Here is a 14,039-nt window from a genome sequence, read left to right as displayed (position 1 = left end):
TAGTCCCTCTATATTAAACTATGCAAAAACTGAAGCAATCACATCCATACAACATTAGACTAACAACATTTCAGTGCATCAAGGGACAGGTGTTGAACAATAACAAAAAAAGTCCGTGTACACATTCCGTCTGAAGAAGGTCCTGACTTGAAATGTCACCCATCTTTGATTAGTCAGAGTGTCAGAGGTTTATGGGGAGAAGGCAGGAGAATGGTGTTAGCAGGGAGAGATAGTTCAGCCAATATTGAATGGCGGAGTAGACTTGATGGGCCAAATGGCCCAATTTCTGCTCCTATGACACATGAACATGAACTTTCCGAGATGATATTTTAAATCGAGGTGGTATCTGCCGTGTTAGCAACAGAATTCAGGTTGAGGTTACCCACCATGCCAAGTTGAAGTTTATTGTCATATGTGTGGATACAGTGAGGGGCAGTTACAATGATAAATCTTGCTCGCAGCACAGGGCGGCACGGTGGCGCAGCGGTAGAGTTGCTGCCTCACAGCACCAGAGTCCCAGGTTCGATCCTGACCACGGGTGCTGTCTATGCGGAGTTTGCACGTTCTCCCCGTGACCTGCGTAGGGTTTTTCCGGTTTCCTCCCACACTTTCCAAAAACGTCCTGGTTTGTAGGTTCATCGGCTTCGGTAAAAATCGCAGTCATAAGGTCATAATCACTTATGACCTTATGACTATCCTTTTTCTCCAGAGATGGTGCCTGACCTGTTTAATTACTCCAGCACTTTGTGTCTAACTTTCTAAAAAAAATAGTCATGAGCTAAAATATCCACAGGTATATATTTTTAAAAAATCTTGTTTATGCAATTTATGCTGTTTTCTCCACCAAAAAAATGACTAAGCTTTCCAGAGGTCTGCAATTACTAAAAGTAAATATTACCTCTCTGCAGTTTTGTCTGTCTTGTCTGCAACGAAACCACCTTTTAAAAAAGGTTTATTGCACAATATGGATGAGCCTAGGTTGTGTAAGAAGGAACTGCAGATGCTGGTTTACACCGATGATAGACACAAAATGCTGGGGTAACTCAGCGGGGCAGGCAGCATCTCTGGAGAGAAGGAATAGGTGACGTTTCGGGTCGAGAGCATCCATCCGAGGATTCCGATAATCCGTGAATCCAGGTTCACGGTCCGTAAAACGTCGGGCTAACCCTGAGGAGTAGGAGTGTCTGAGATGCTGCATCTACGTAGTATCGTTAACCTGAAACCCAGTTTAGTTTAGTTTAGTTTAGAGATACAGCGCGGAAACAGGCCCTTCGGCCCACCAAGTCCGCGCCGATCCCCACAGTTATCCGACACACACTGGGGACAATGTACCATTTTACAGAAGCCAATTAGCCTTCAAACCTGTACGTCGTTGGAGTGTGGGAGGAAACCGGAGCACTTGGAGAAAACCCACGCTGTCACGGGGAGAATGTACAAATTTGTACAGTCAGCACCCGTAGTCAGGATCGAATCCGGATCTCTGGCGCTGTGAGGCAGCAACTCTACCACCACTGCGCCACCGTGCCGCTGTCTTTGATATGTCCACTTGGGGGGAAAAGAAGTTGTGACTGTCGACCTTATCTATGACTCTCACACTTTCATATATATAGGTCTCCCTTCAATCTTAGAAGCTGCAGGGAGAGGCAAAGCTTTATCTTGCACTAAACGTTATTCCCTCATCATGTACCTACACACTGTAAATTGATCAATTGTAATCATGTAGATAAAAATGCTGGAGAAACTCAGTGGGTGAGGCAGCATCTATGGAGCGAAGGAATAGGTCTGCTGGTAATAGATTTTTCCAGCATCTGCAGTTCCTTCTTAAACAATTGTAATCATGTATTGTCTTTCTGCTGACTGGATAGCATGCAACGCCAAGTACTTCACTGTACCTCGGTACACGTGACAATAAACTAAACGGAACTGAACAGTTTGCTGTGCAGATGCTGGTTTTAACCGAAGATGACAAAAAGACAAAAAGCTGGAGTAACTCAGCGGGACGGGCAACATCTCTGGAGGGAAGGAACAAGTGACGTTTCGGGTCGAGACCCTTCTTTTGGAAGGAAGAAAGAAGACCGCGAATGTTCTGAAGAAGGGTTTCGGCCCAAAACGTTGCCTATTTCCTTCGCTCCATAGATGCTGCTGCACCCGCTGAGTTTCTCCAGCACTTTTGTCTATGTTCTCTCCAGAGATGCTGCCTGTCCCATAGAAAATAGGTGCAGGAGGAGGCCATTCGGCCCTTCGAGCCAGCACCGCTGAGCTACTCCAGCTTTTTGTGTCGTTTCATAACTATTGGCAGACAAATTTCCCTCCTGGGATAAATATAGTTCTATGATATGGTAAACTATTTTGAATTGAAGTAAATTTCAATTGTCATTTTGTTTTCTCATTCAAACAACGCATTTACAGCAGGAAAGGGATGGACCGAAGGACTGGTCAAGCTCGGTTCTAGAGAGCAGTGCGTTTAGCTTGTGTTAACCCCGGCTGGGAGAGTGGCAGGACCGCGCCTTTAACCGGATTGTCGTCGGCCAAAGGTTGCAAGGGCTATGCGGGGACCTGCCCCTTTAAGTGCCGGCGAGTCGAGAGAGGGGGGGGGGGGGGGGGAGGTTGACAATGGGAGAGGAGATTCGGATTTCTACAGACGTGCTGGCGGCAGCACCGCAGCGGGCAGCTCGGAATCTGTCTCTCTCACTCACCCCCTCCTTCTCTCCCCATCCTTTATACCCCCTCCCTGTCTAAGTGGGAAGAGAGAGAGTGTGTGTGGTGCTAAACAAGGCTCCTGGACACAAGTCAGCGACACACACAAACACAACCCAGCAGAAGAACCGAAGCAGCAGAGAGAGAAACAAAAGAAGCCGACGACTCACTGTCCGCTGTAAGTGTGGGGGCGACTCTGGGACGGGACTGGGACTGGGGCTGGAGGGAAGCTTTCATTGTACCTGGCGCCCTGAAGTTGCCTAGTCTCTCCCCTCTTTGATTCCACACAGATCCAGCGCCCGTGTCTCCCTCTCTCTCCCATTTCATTTTCACTTTCGCTGTTAAATTCCCTGTGTTAAAGTTCAAAGCAGGAGCGACCTCCTCGTCAATATCAGCGCCTCCTGATATTCCAGGCGTGTGAGTGTGTGTGTGTGTGTGAGAGAGAGTCTGACTGTTATTGTTTAGAGAGAAACGGACTTACTTACAGCACTAATTGAATTGCAGTTTTCCAAAAGGTTTTTGTTTTTTAAAGTGGAAAACTTAACTTCTCTTCAAACTTCTCTGTACAACCCAGTGTGTGTGTGTGTGTTTTAACACAAAAAGCTTCAGCGAGCCGGCTGGGAAATTACAAAGGGTCATTTAGCGTTGATCGCATTTACATTTTAAGTTTGTATTTATTTTTATTTCCCCTCCCCCCCCCCCCCCCCCCCCCCCCCCCCCCCCCCCCCCCCCAAAAAATCTCAATTATCACATGTTTTTTACAACAAATTTCCAAAGACGTACAGGTTTGTAGGTTCAAATGTAAAAATGATCCCAAGTGGTTGTAGGATAGTGTTAAATGTGCGGGGATCGCTGGTTTGTGCCGACCCGGTGGGCCGAAGGGCCTGTTTCCGTACTGTGTCTCTAAACTAAACTTAAACTAAATAAGCTGGGAAGCTCGGGGGGGGGGAGGGGAATTACAATGAGGGGGACATGTTTGGCGCCAAGCTTGACTACAGAAACCAGTTGTTTAGTTTCTCCCTCTCCTGTTTTCTACATCAAAACTTTTTTTTTCCTCTCTCTCTCTCTCTCTCTCTGTGCCTTTTCCGAAATAAATGGGGCGATTGTTAGCGAGTTCATCTATTGATCGGCCACAGAGCGCGTCTGTTTCACAGTACATTCCTGTCTCCGCTCCTGGGTTAATTCTACATGCTCACAGCTGAGACAGACCACTGTTCTGCCCTCAAAACGCCGGATCAGTAAAAGTTGTCCAATTCATCTGGGGTTTAAATAATGTACTCAGGTGGTCTTCCTATCTATAGAGGGGGGGACTGGAGAGATGCAATTCTCTTTATTAAGCTATTTTCAGCTTGGTTCAAAGACAGACTGGCTGGCACGCCGAAAGGTGCTGTGAAAATTCCCTGTTCCACTCTTTTAAGTGAAAGGCAGAAATGTTAGATACAGCGACCCGCGTTAAACTGCGCCATGGTGCAAAGATTGGAGTGCAAAAACAACCCGAGGCACGACGAAAATCAAATTTAAAGTGCACATCGGAAAGAAGTAAGATTGATAGTACAGGGAGGTGGAGAAAGGGCGTCTGATTTTTATGGAGATATAGACACCAAAAGCTGGAGTAACTCAGTGGGACAGGCAGCAGCATCTCTGGAGAGAAGGAATGGGTCCTATTCCTGCCTGTCCCGCTGAGTTACTCCAGCTTTTTTTGTGTCTTGTATCTTCGGTTTAAACCAGCATCTGCAGTTCCTTCCGACCGATATTTTATGGAGCCTGTTCCCTTATTTCTTTTATTTAAATCATTAAAAAAAAAAATCATTTTCATCAGTCTGAAGAAGGGTCTCGACCCGAAACATCGCCTATTTCCTTTGCTCCATGGATGCTGCCTCACCCGCTGAGTTTCTCCAGCGTTTTTGTCTCCCTTCGATTTTTCCAGCATCTGCAGTTCCTTCTTAAATATATGTTATTTAAATGGTTAGTTTTTAAATCATTTGCTTTTCTACTTCCAAAACGAAGTTCCCCTGTGTATTTTCTCCCTGCTCGAATGTGGGCTGGTTTGAGCTGCAGGAGTTTAAATGTAAAGTGTGATTTTAAATTTCTAATTGTAAAATGAGTTCCAAAGTAGCCAGTGAAGGTTGGCTGACTGAACTTCAGAGACTATTGAGGGACACCTCTGTGTAATGTAACGACATTGTTCTCCTGGGAGATGCAACCTTTTTTGGTATTTTGTGATGTATTGGGAAGTTTGGGCTTCAGTCTGAAGAAAGGTCTCGACCCGAAGCGCCTGTCCAGCTGAGTTACTTCAGCATTTCATGCCCATCATCGGTCTAAGCCAGCATCTGCAGTTCCTTCCTACACATCATTTAATGTGTTCCAGTTCCTCGTTTTAATCCTGCACGTTGGTCCTCATAAGGTCATAAGCGATCGGGGCAGGATTAGACCATTCGGCCCATCAGGTGTAAACATAGAAAATAGGTGCAGGAATAGGCCATTCGGCCCTTCGAGCCTGCACCGCCATTCAATATGATCATGGCTGATCTGCCGTGTACTCTGCCATTCAATTACAGCTGATCTGCCTCTCCCTTCTAACCCCATTCTCCTGCCTTCTCCCCGTAACCTCTGACACCCGCCTTCGGTCCGTATTCTGAATTGTAAATCCACTCCCCTGCTCGTTCTGTTGCATAGGAAGGAACTGCAGATGCTGGTTTTAAACCGAAGATAAGACGCAAGATGCTGGAGTAACTCAGCGGGACAGGCAGCATCTCCGGAGCGAAGGAATGGGTGACGTTTCGGGTCGAGACCCTCCTTCAGACGGATCCAGTGTAGCTGGAGTGGCTTCAAGTCTGAGAAGTGTCTCGACCCGAAACGTCACTCATTCCTTCTCTCCAGAGTTGCTTTCTGTTTTTGTATGTGAGTTTCGTATCTGTGGTCCTAAGCAATGGGACTGCACTGTTTTGTTGTGCGATGCAGCTTTTCAATCCACACATCCTCTGGAAACTAGTGCCTCCCAGTTTGAACGATGGAATGAAATTGCTCGGGTTTTGCAGCTGTTTTTTTTTTTTTTTAAGTTTGGTTTTTGTTCGGTTTTGAGGCGAGAACTGCAGTTTGGCCGTCGCTCCTCTGTCAAGGCTGCAAGTCTGCTGAAATGAATGTGGCTGCATTGGTGTGGGCTGCAGCCGCTCTTGCCTGTGTATCGAAAGCCAAAGTAAAGCTTCGAACCAGAGTGGCAAAGCCTTTGTGAACACCTCCGCTCAGCCTGCCTGAACCTACCTGATCTCTCGTTTACCAAGCACTTTAATTCCCCCGGTAGACAAAAGTGCCGGAGAAACTCAGCGGGTGCAGCAGCATCTATGGAGCGAAGGAAATGGGCAACGTTTCGGGCCAAAACCCAAAGGAAATGGCCAACATTTCGGGCCGAAACCCAAAGGAAATGGGCAACGTTTTGGGCCGAAACCCAAAGGGTTTCGGCCCGAAACGTTACCCATTTCCTTCCCTCCATAGATGCTGCTGCACCCGCTGAGTTTCTCCAGCCCTTTTGTCTACCTTCGATTTTCCAGTATCTGCAGTTCCTTCTTAAACACTTTAATTCCCGTTCCCGCACTGACCTTTCTGTCCTGGGCCTCCTCCATTGTCAGAGTGAGTCCAAACCCAAACTGGAGGAACAGCACCTCATATTTCGCTCGGGCAGTGGTATGAACATTGATTTCTCTAACTTCAGGTAGCCCCGGCATTCCCTCTCAATCTTTCCCCAACTGGACCACACATCTTTCCCCCCCCCCCCCCCCCCCACCCAAGTTGCACTAGTTTCTCGTTTTCACAAAAACAAACAGCAAACTAACAATGGCCCGTTTCTTTCATCGGAGTTACTTTTTTTTTGCATATCTTTCATTCATTGTTCCTTATCTCCCCACTGCATCGCCTGAATCTCTTGTTTCCCTGTTCACGAAGGAGCTGCAGATGCTGGAAAATCTTGTTTCCCTTATCGCCAAGAAGGTTCTCCACCCAAAACGTCACCCAGTCCTTCCCTCTGGAGATGCTGCCCGTCCCGCTGAGTTACTCCAGCATTTTTGTGTCTTGGCTCAGGTTTAAACCAGCACCTGCAGTTCCCTCCGACACACCTCCAGAGTGTCTCTGACTGTGAGCTCAGGAAGATTCTCGGGGAGGACAATGTCCCGACCGTCACACCAGATTGTGAAATTCCTTTGTTATCCTAACCCCTTGTTAACAGACCTTGCTCAGACTGAAATGTTGGTTTTGTGTGTATTTCGGCTGGCGTTTGTTCAGCCAGGGAGGGAGGGAGAGAGTAAATAATCCTCGGCCCACTGCTTTGCATGTAAATGCAATTTATTATTAACTCGGTGATATTATTTTCCTCTCCCTTCACTAATTTCCCTCCTATTTCAAGGCCGCCAACTCAACACAGCTCAGTCTGAAGAAGGGTTTCGGCCCGAAACGTTGCCTATTTCCTTCGCTCCATAGATGCTGCTGCACCCGCTGAGTTTCTCCAGCATTTTTGAGTACCTTCGATTTTCCAGCATCTGCAGTTCCTTCTTAAACACAGCAAAGGGGCTCAGCTCTGTATTTCAAACCAGTCCCTTCTAATCGGAAGATAGACACAAAAAGCTGGAGTAACTCAGCGGGTCAGGCAGCATAGAAACATAGAAAATAGGTGCAGGAGTAGGCCATTCGGCCCTTCGAGTCTGCACCGCCATTCAATATGATCATGGCTGATCATCCAACTCAGTATCCTGTACCTGCCTTCTCTCCATACCCCCTGATCTCTTTAGCCACAAGGGCCACATCAAACTCCCTCTTAAATATAGCCAATGAACTGGCCACAACTACATTCTGTGGCAGAGAATTCCAGAAATTCACCACTCTCTGTGTGAAAAATGTTTTTCTCATCTCGGTCCTAAAAGATTTTCCCCTTATCCTTAAACTGTGACCCCTTGTTCTGGACTTCCCCAACATCGGGAACAATCTTCCTGCATCTAGCCTGTCCACCCCTTTAAGAATTTAGTAAGTTTCCATAAGATCCCCCCCTCAATCATCTAAATTCTAGCGAGTACAAGCTGAGTCTATCCAGTTTTTCTTCATGTGAAAGTCCTGACATCCCAGGAATCAGTCTGGTGAACCTTGTCTTTACTCCCTCTATGGCAAGAATCTAGTCCCTTTTAATCAGAAGATAGATAGACACACAAAGCTGGAGTAACTCAGCAGGTCAGGCAGCATCTCTGGAGAAAAAGACTGGGTGACGTTTCGGGTCGGGACCCTTCCTTGGACTGGAGGCTGTGCTGGAAAATCGAAGGTAGATAAAAGTGCTGGATAAACTCAGTGGGTGCAGCAGCATCTATGGAGCGAAGGTTTCTGGTGTTTTATTTACTGTTTTACAAGGTGCCCCTTTAATGAGTTCAAACACATAAGGAATATTGCAGACACAAAATGCTGGAGTGACTCAGTGGGACAGGCAGCATCTCTGGAGAGAAGGAATGGGTGATGTTTTGGGTTGAGACCCTTCTTCAGACTGAGACACTGAAGAAGGGTCTCGACCCGAAACGTCACCCATTCCTTCTCTCCAGAGATGCTGCCTGACCCACTGGGTCACTCCAGCATTATGTGTCTACCTTCTGTTTAAACCAGCATCTGCAGGTCCTTCCTACACGGGAATGGTTATATCCAGCTGAGGCTGTGTTGGGCCAGTGAGCTGTGTGGCCACAAACCTACTTACAGGGGCTCTGTGGCATGGGCCTGTAGTTGATATAAAGCTGAGAGGGGGGGGCTGCAACCATTACAATGTGTGGCTGTGTGCGTGGGCAATGGAAAAATAAAAACCCTTCTGCAAATAAAGCTTTGGCCGCCAACCTAAAAAGCCACAAGTTAAAAGTTGAAGCTAAGTTTGCCACTGGCCTCGGCACTGAGCAGATCGCCCGAGTCTCAGTCCCCGTCTATCTAATCGTGAGAGTGAAGTGGAGCTTGTCCGACTGAAGGGTTTCTCTGACTTCAATGGTTTTAGTCTTTAGAGATACAGCGTGGAAATGTGGCCCTTCGGCCCACCCAGTCCGTGCCGACTGGCAATCACCCCGTATACTAGCACTCTCCTGCACACTGCGGACACATTTACAATTGTGATCACCCCATACACTAGCACTGTCCTACACACTAGGGACTTATTTGGAATTAGACTGAAGCCAATTAACCTACAAACCTGTACATCTTTGGGGTGCGGGAGGAAACCGGAGCACCCGGAGGAAACCCACAGGGAGGAAAACGTACAAACTCCGTACAGACAGCATCCCTAGTCGGGATCGAACCCGGGTCTCTGGCTATCTTTATTTATTTTCTTCCCTTCTGTTCTTTCCTTTACTTGTCCATTTTTCTATCCAGATAAATTAATGACTGGCCGTCTTTTTACTGCAAAAAAAAAAGTTTTGAATTCAGCAGCTGTGTATATTTTGGAATCATTATTTGGAATTCTACGGCACGGTGGCGCAGTGGTAGAGTTGCTGCCTCACAGCGCCAGAGACCCGGGTTCCATCCTGATCACGGGTGCTGTCAAAGTGGCGTCCGCACGTTCTCCCAGTGACCCCGTGGGCTTTCCCTGGGTGCTCCGGCTTCCTCCCACGCTCAAGAGACAATAGGTGCAGGAGAAGGCCATTCAGCCCATCGAGCCAGCTGTGATTGTGGCTGATCACCCCAAATCAGTGCCCTGTTCCTGCCTTCTCTCCATATCCCCTGACTCCACTATCTTTAAGAGAACCTATCTAGCTCTTTCTTGAAGTGACTCCAGTGACGTGCAGGTTTGTAGGTTAATTGGCTTCGGTAAATAGAATTGTAAATGGTCCCGTGTGTGTGTGTGTCGGAGAGTGCTAGTGTACAGGGGAATCACCGGTCGGTGAGGACTCAGCGCATGTACTGGTTAAATCTCTAAACTAAATAAAAATGAAACTATACCTGTGTGCTGCTTAATAACGTGGGGCCTTTGTTGTTCCAAGGTTGTCCTGTAATTGCTTTGGTTTTCTTTAGCGCTCTGATTGAAAATTCCTCCTGATTGTTGAATGAGTCCGCGTTGAAAGACCTGGGTAACAGACTGAAAAGGATCGGAGTAATCTTCGACCTTGAGGACAATAGGGGCAGCTTTGTAGATTCTGTGCACTTCTGAAAATCTCTCAAACCTGAACAGTTGTTCACATGGGAATCAGCTACTAAATCCCAGACACATTTTTGTAGGGCTTTCTTGTGCAAGAACAATGGGTCTTGTGATGGATGCAATAATAAGTTCTGAAGAAGGGTCCCGACCCCAAACGTCACCTATCCACTTTCTCCAGAGATGCTGCCTGACCTGCTGAGTTACTCCAACATTTTTTTAATCTCCCTGTAGGTTTTATAATTAGTTTGCACCTACATGATCTGCAGTCTCAGTGGTGCAGCGGGTAGAGCTGCTGCCTTGGAGCGCCAGGGACCCAGGTTCGATCCCAGCCACGGGTGATATCCGTACGGAGTTTGTATGTTTTTCCCTGTGATTGCGTGGGTTTCTTCCGGATGCTCCGGTTTCCTCCCACAGGTTATGGGGAGAAGGCAATAGAATGGGGTTGAGAGGGAAAGATAGATCAGCCATGATTGAATGGTGGAGTAGACTTGATGGGCCGAATGGACTTATTCTGCTCCTATCACCTCTGACCTTACCCCAAAAAAAGTGCGTGATTTGGGGAAAGTTGGGTCTGTAATTCGTCCCCTCGTGTGGAGGGAGCGGGTGAGAAAATGGGATAGCATAGAACTAGTGTGAACGGGTGATTGCCGTTGACTTAATGGGCCGAAGGGCCTGGTTCCAGTGCGATCCTTCAATCAATCAACGTAAAAAATAGTCGTGACCTGAAACGTCACTTGGTTTAGTTTTGTTGATTATTGCCACATGTGGCGAGGTACAGGGAAGAACTTGGGTGCTAACCAGTCAAAGAAAAATGGCGGCAGTTGGACTTCCAACTCCAGTGACCCATGTTCGATCCTGACTGCAGGTGCTGTCTGTGCGGTGTTTGTACGCTCTTTCCCCTTGACCTGCGTGAGTTTTTTCCCCGGGTTCTCCGGTTTGCTCCCCCTCTCCAAAGACGTGCGGGTTTGTAGGTAAATTGGCTTCTGTAAATTATAAATTGCCCCTGATGTGTAGGATAGTGCTAGTATATGGGGTGGTCGCTGGTCGGTGCGAACACGGTGGGCCGAAGGGCCTGTTTCCGCGTTGTCTCTAAACAAAAATAGACGATACATAAATACAACCGAGCGTTTCACAGTGAACAGGTGACGGGTGGTTGGCGGTTCTCCAGGTTTGTTGCCTGATTTGACTTTGTCAGTTTCCAGACTTGCCCCCGATATTCCATTTGCTCCCCCCCCCCCCCCCCCCCCCCCCCCCCCCCCCCCCACTAGCCCTCCCCCGGCTCCTACTCTCCCTCCATCAGTCTGAGGAAGGGTCTCGACCCGAAATGTCGCCTATTTCCATCGCTCCATAGATGCTGCTGCACCCGCTGAGTTTCCCCAACACATTTGTCTCCCTTCGATTTTCCAGCATCTGCAGTTCCTTCTTGAACACTCCCTCCACTAAGTAGTTCCTCTCGGGTAAAAGCAGGCATTAACCTGGAACAACGCTCTGGGATGGATTGCTATTCAGTAGAGGCAAAGTACAAATTGTTGCTTGTACACAAAAAAAATCCTAAAGTACTCCAGCTTGTTGTGTCGATTTGCTGCAGTAACTCAAAAGGTCGGGCGGGATCACTGGAGGTAGACACAAAATGGCGGACTAACTCGGGTGCGGTTCAGGCAGCATCTCTGGAGAACGTGGATAGATGGCGATTCATGTCGGGATCCTTCTTCAGTCTCGGAAGAAGGTTTCTGACCCAAAGCATCACCTCAATACTTAAGATTCAAGAGAGTTTTTGTCATGTGTCCCAGATAGGACAATGAAATTCTTGCTTTGCTTCAGCACAACAGAATATAGTAGGCATAAATATATCCAGAACAGATCAGTGTGTCCATATACCATTGAATGTGTATGTATATGCATTCATGTACACGCATGTACTCAACTAAGCAGATAATGTGCAATGGGCTATTAATGTTCAGAGTTTTGTTTGAGTTTAGTTTAATAGCCTGATGGCTGTGGGGAAGGGGCTATTCCTGAACCTGGATCTTGCAGTCTTCAGGCTCCTGTACCTTCTACCTGAAGGCAGCGGGGAGATGAGTGTGTGGCCAGGGTGGTGTGGGTCCTTGATGAAGCTGGCAGATTTTTTGAGGCAGCGACTGCGATAGATCCCCTCGATGGTAGGGAGGTCAGAGCCGATGATGGACTGGGCAGTGTTTACAACTTTTTGCAGCCTTTACCGCTCGTGGGCGCTCCTATCTCCAGGGATCTCCAGGGATGCCGTGTGTAGGAAGGAATTGCCGTAGCTGGTTCACACCGAAGATAGGCACAAAATGGTGGAGGATTTTTGTACCTTTTCATACCTCTAGTTTCCCTTTCCCACGACTATCCATCTGAAGAAGGGTCTCAACCTGAAACTTCAAGGTCATGTCCCACTTTTATCAGCGACTGCCGGCGTCGTATCAGTGTCGCCAAAAGATTTTGAACATTTCAAAATCCAGCGGCGACAAAAAAAATGTTGCGACACTTGAAAAAAAAACCGCGCATCTATACGTCATCGCGCCACAACTTTTACGGTGACCTGATATGTCAGTCAATGATGCCGGCAGTCGCCGAAAAAACGGCAAGTGGGACAGGCCTTTCACCTGTTCCTTTTCTCCAGAGATATGCCGGACCTGCTGAGTGACTCCAGCACTTTACTTTACTTCAGTTGAGAGATGCAGCCCTCCGAGTCCGCACCGACCAGCGATCCCTGCACATTAATGCTATCCGCACGCATTAGGGACAATTTACCCAAAGCCAATTAACCCACAAACCTACATGTCTTTGGAGTGTGGGAGGAAACGGGAGCACCCGGGGAAAACCCACGCAGGTCACGGGGAGACCGTACAAACTCCGTGCAGATAGCGCCCGTGGTCGGGATCGAACCCGGGTCTCTGGCGCTGGGAGGCAGCACCTCTACCACAGGGCTGCCCTGCATCTTTTAAAAAATATATAATCCATGGCCTGTGGTTCCTTGCTTCTACTTGCTGTAACATTTTGCTGATGCACATAATTTATAAAAGGAACGATAGCCCAAGTGCAGTGTCGGATGCAGGTGCCAAACTGCCCAGCAGTGATCGCTGCTTGGGAAAGAGGCATTTGGTTGTTCAAAGGTTCGTGCCCCGACTGTGGGGTTTGGTTTCACACTGGTGTTCGGCAGCGCTAGTGAACAGGGAAGCTCTTTATTTTACATAGGAGACTGGAAGTCTGTTTAACTGTGTGTAAGCTGTGTCCGTCTGCAACCATTGTTGCCTCTTCCCCCCCCTTCTTGGTCCCGTGGCTCAACGTGAATAATGCTGGCCACTGTTGTGGGAAAGGCTCCCATTAAATCATCCACTTTCCCCTCTGGAGTGAGCGAAGGTAAAGTTGTATTGAATAATATTGATGGAAAACTTGGTGTCGGTGGGATACCGTGTGGTTTTAATGAACCTGGCAAAGGTTGAATGTACAAGGGAAGCACTGAAGGAAGTTTGGTTTAGTTTAGGTTAGAGAGAGAGTGCGGAAACAGGCCCTTCGGCCCACTGAGTCTGCGCGGACTAGCCACTCACTCACTCACTCCAAACTTGTGCATCTTTGGAGTGTGGGACGAAACCGATGATCTCGGCGAAAACCCACGCAGGAGACGGGGAGAACGTGCAAACGCCGTACTGACAGCACCCATAGTCGGGATCAAACCTGTGTTTTTGGTACTGGAATACAGGCAGTTTTTTTAGGCAACGATAGGCGACTAGTTTGTCCTCAGTCGCGCAAAAGGTCGTAGCGTCTTTCTGGTTGCTGCTAAATTTTCAACATGTTGAAAACATTTTCAGCAGCAGTGGGTTTGATGCCAATGAGCGTAGCTTGACTTCTCCTGGTGTAGATACTGTTGTAGGCTGTTGCCAGGATGTCGCAGTTTTTTTGGCCTAAAAAATCCACCAGGTGGGACTCGCCCATAAGGCAGCAACTCTACCGCTGCGCCACCATCCCGCCCGTTATTGTAGTTTAGTTCAGAGATACAGCGCGGAAACTGGCCCTTCGGCCCAACGAGTCCACACCGACCAGCGATCCCCGTACACTAGCCAGAGGGTGTGAGTTCCATGCTGGAAACATGAACATTAAAAATCGGAGCCCGTATTATGTGGCAGTTCGACAGTCTGACGGAGAGTCCCGATCCGAAACGTCACCCATCCACGTTCTCCAGAGA

At 47.9% G+C, this 14,039-nt stretch overlaps 1 protein-coding gene across 1 annotated transcript in view; it reads left to right on the top strand.

Annotated features, from left to right (window-relative positions):
• Nucleotides 1-2,619: 2,619 nt before the first annotated feature.
• Nucleotides 2,620-14,039, top strand: part of LOC129708874 (transcription factor SOX-13-like) — a 116,960-nt gene continuing 105,540 nt past the window's right edge. Inside the window, 1 exon segment of the mRNA XM_055654916.1 lies at nt 2,620-2,875. The gene's annotated coding sequence lies outside the window, so the exon portion shown is untranslated.

Source organism: Leucoraja erinacea, chromosome 24 (assembly GCF_028641065.1).
Source record: "Leucoraja erinacea ecotype New England chromosome 24, Leri_hhj_1, whole genome shotgun sequence".
In the NCBI taxonomy this organism is placed as follows: domain Eukaryota; kingdom Metazoa; phylum Chordata; class Chondrichthyes; order Rajiformes; family Rajidae; genus Leucoraja; species Leucoraja erinaceus.
The sequence above is the reverse complement of the archived record's forward strand: the minus strand, read 5'-3'. Positions and strand labels throughout refer to the sequence as shown.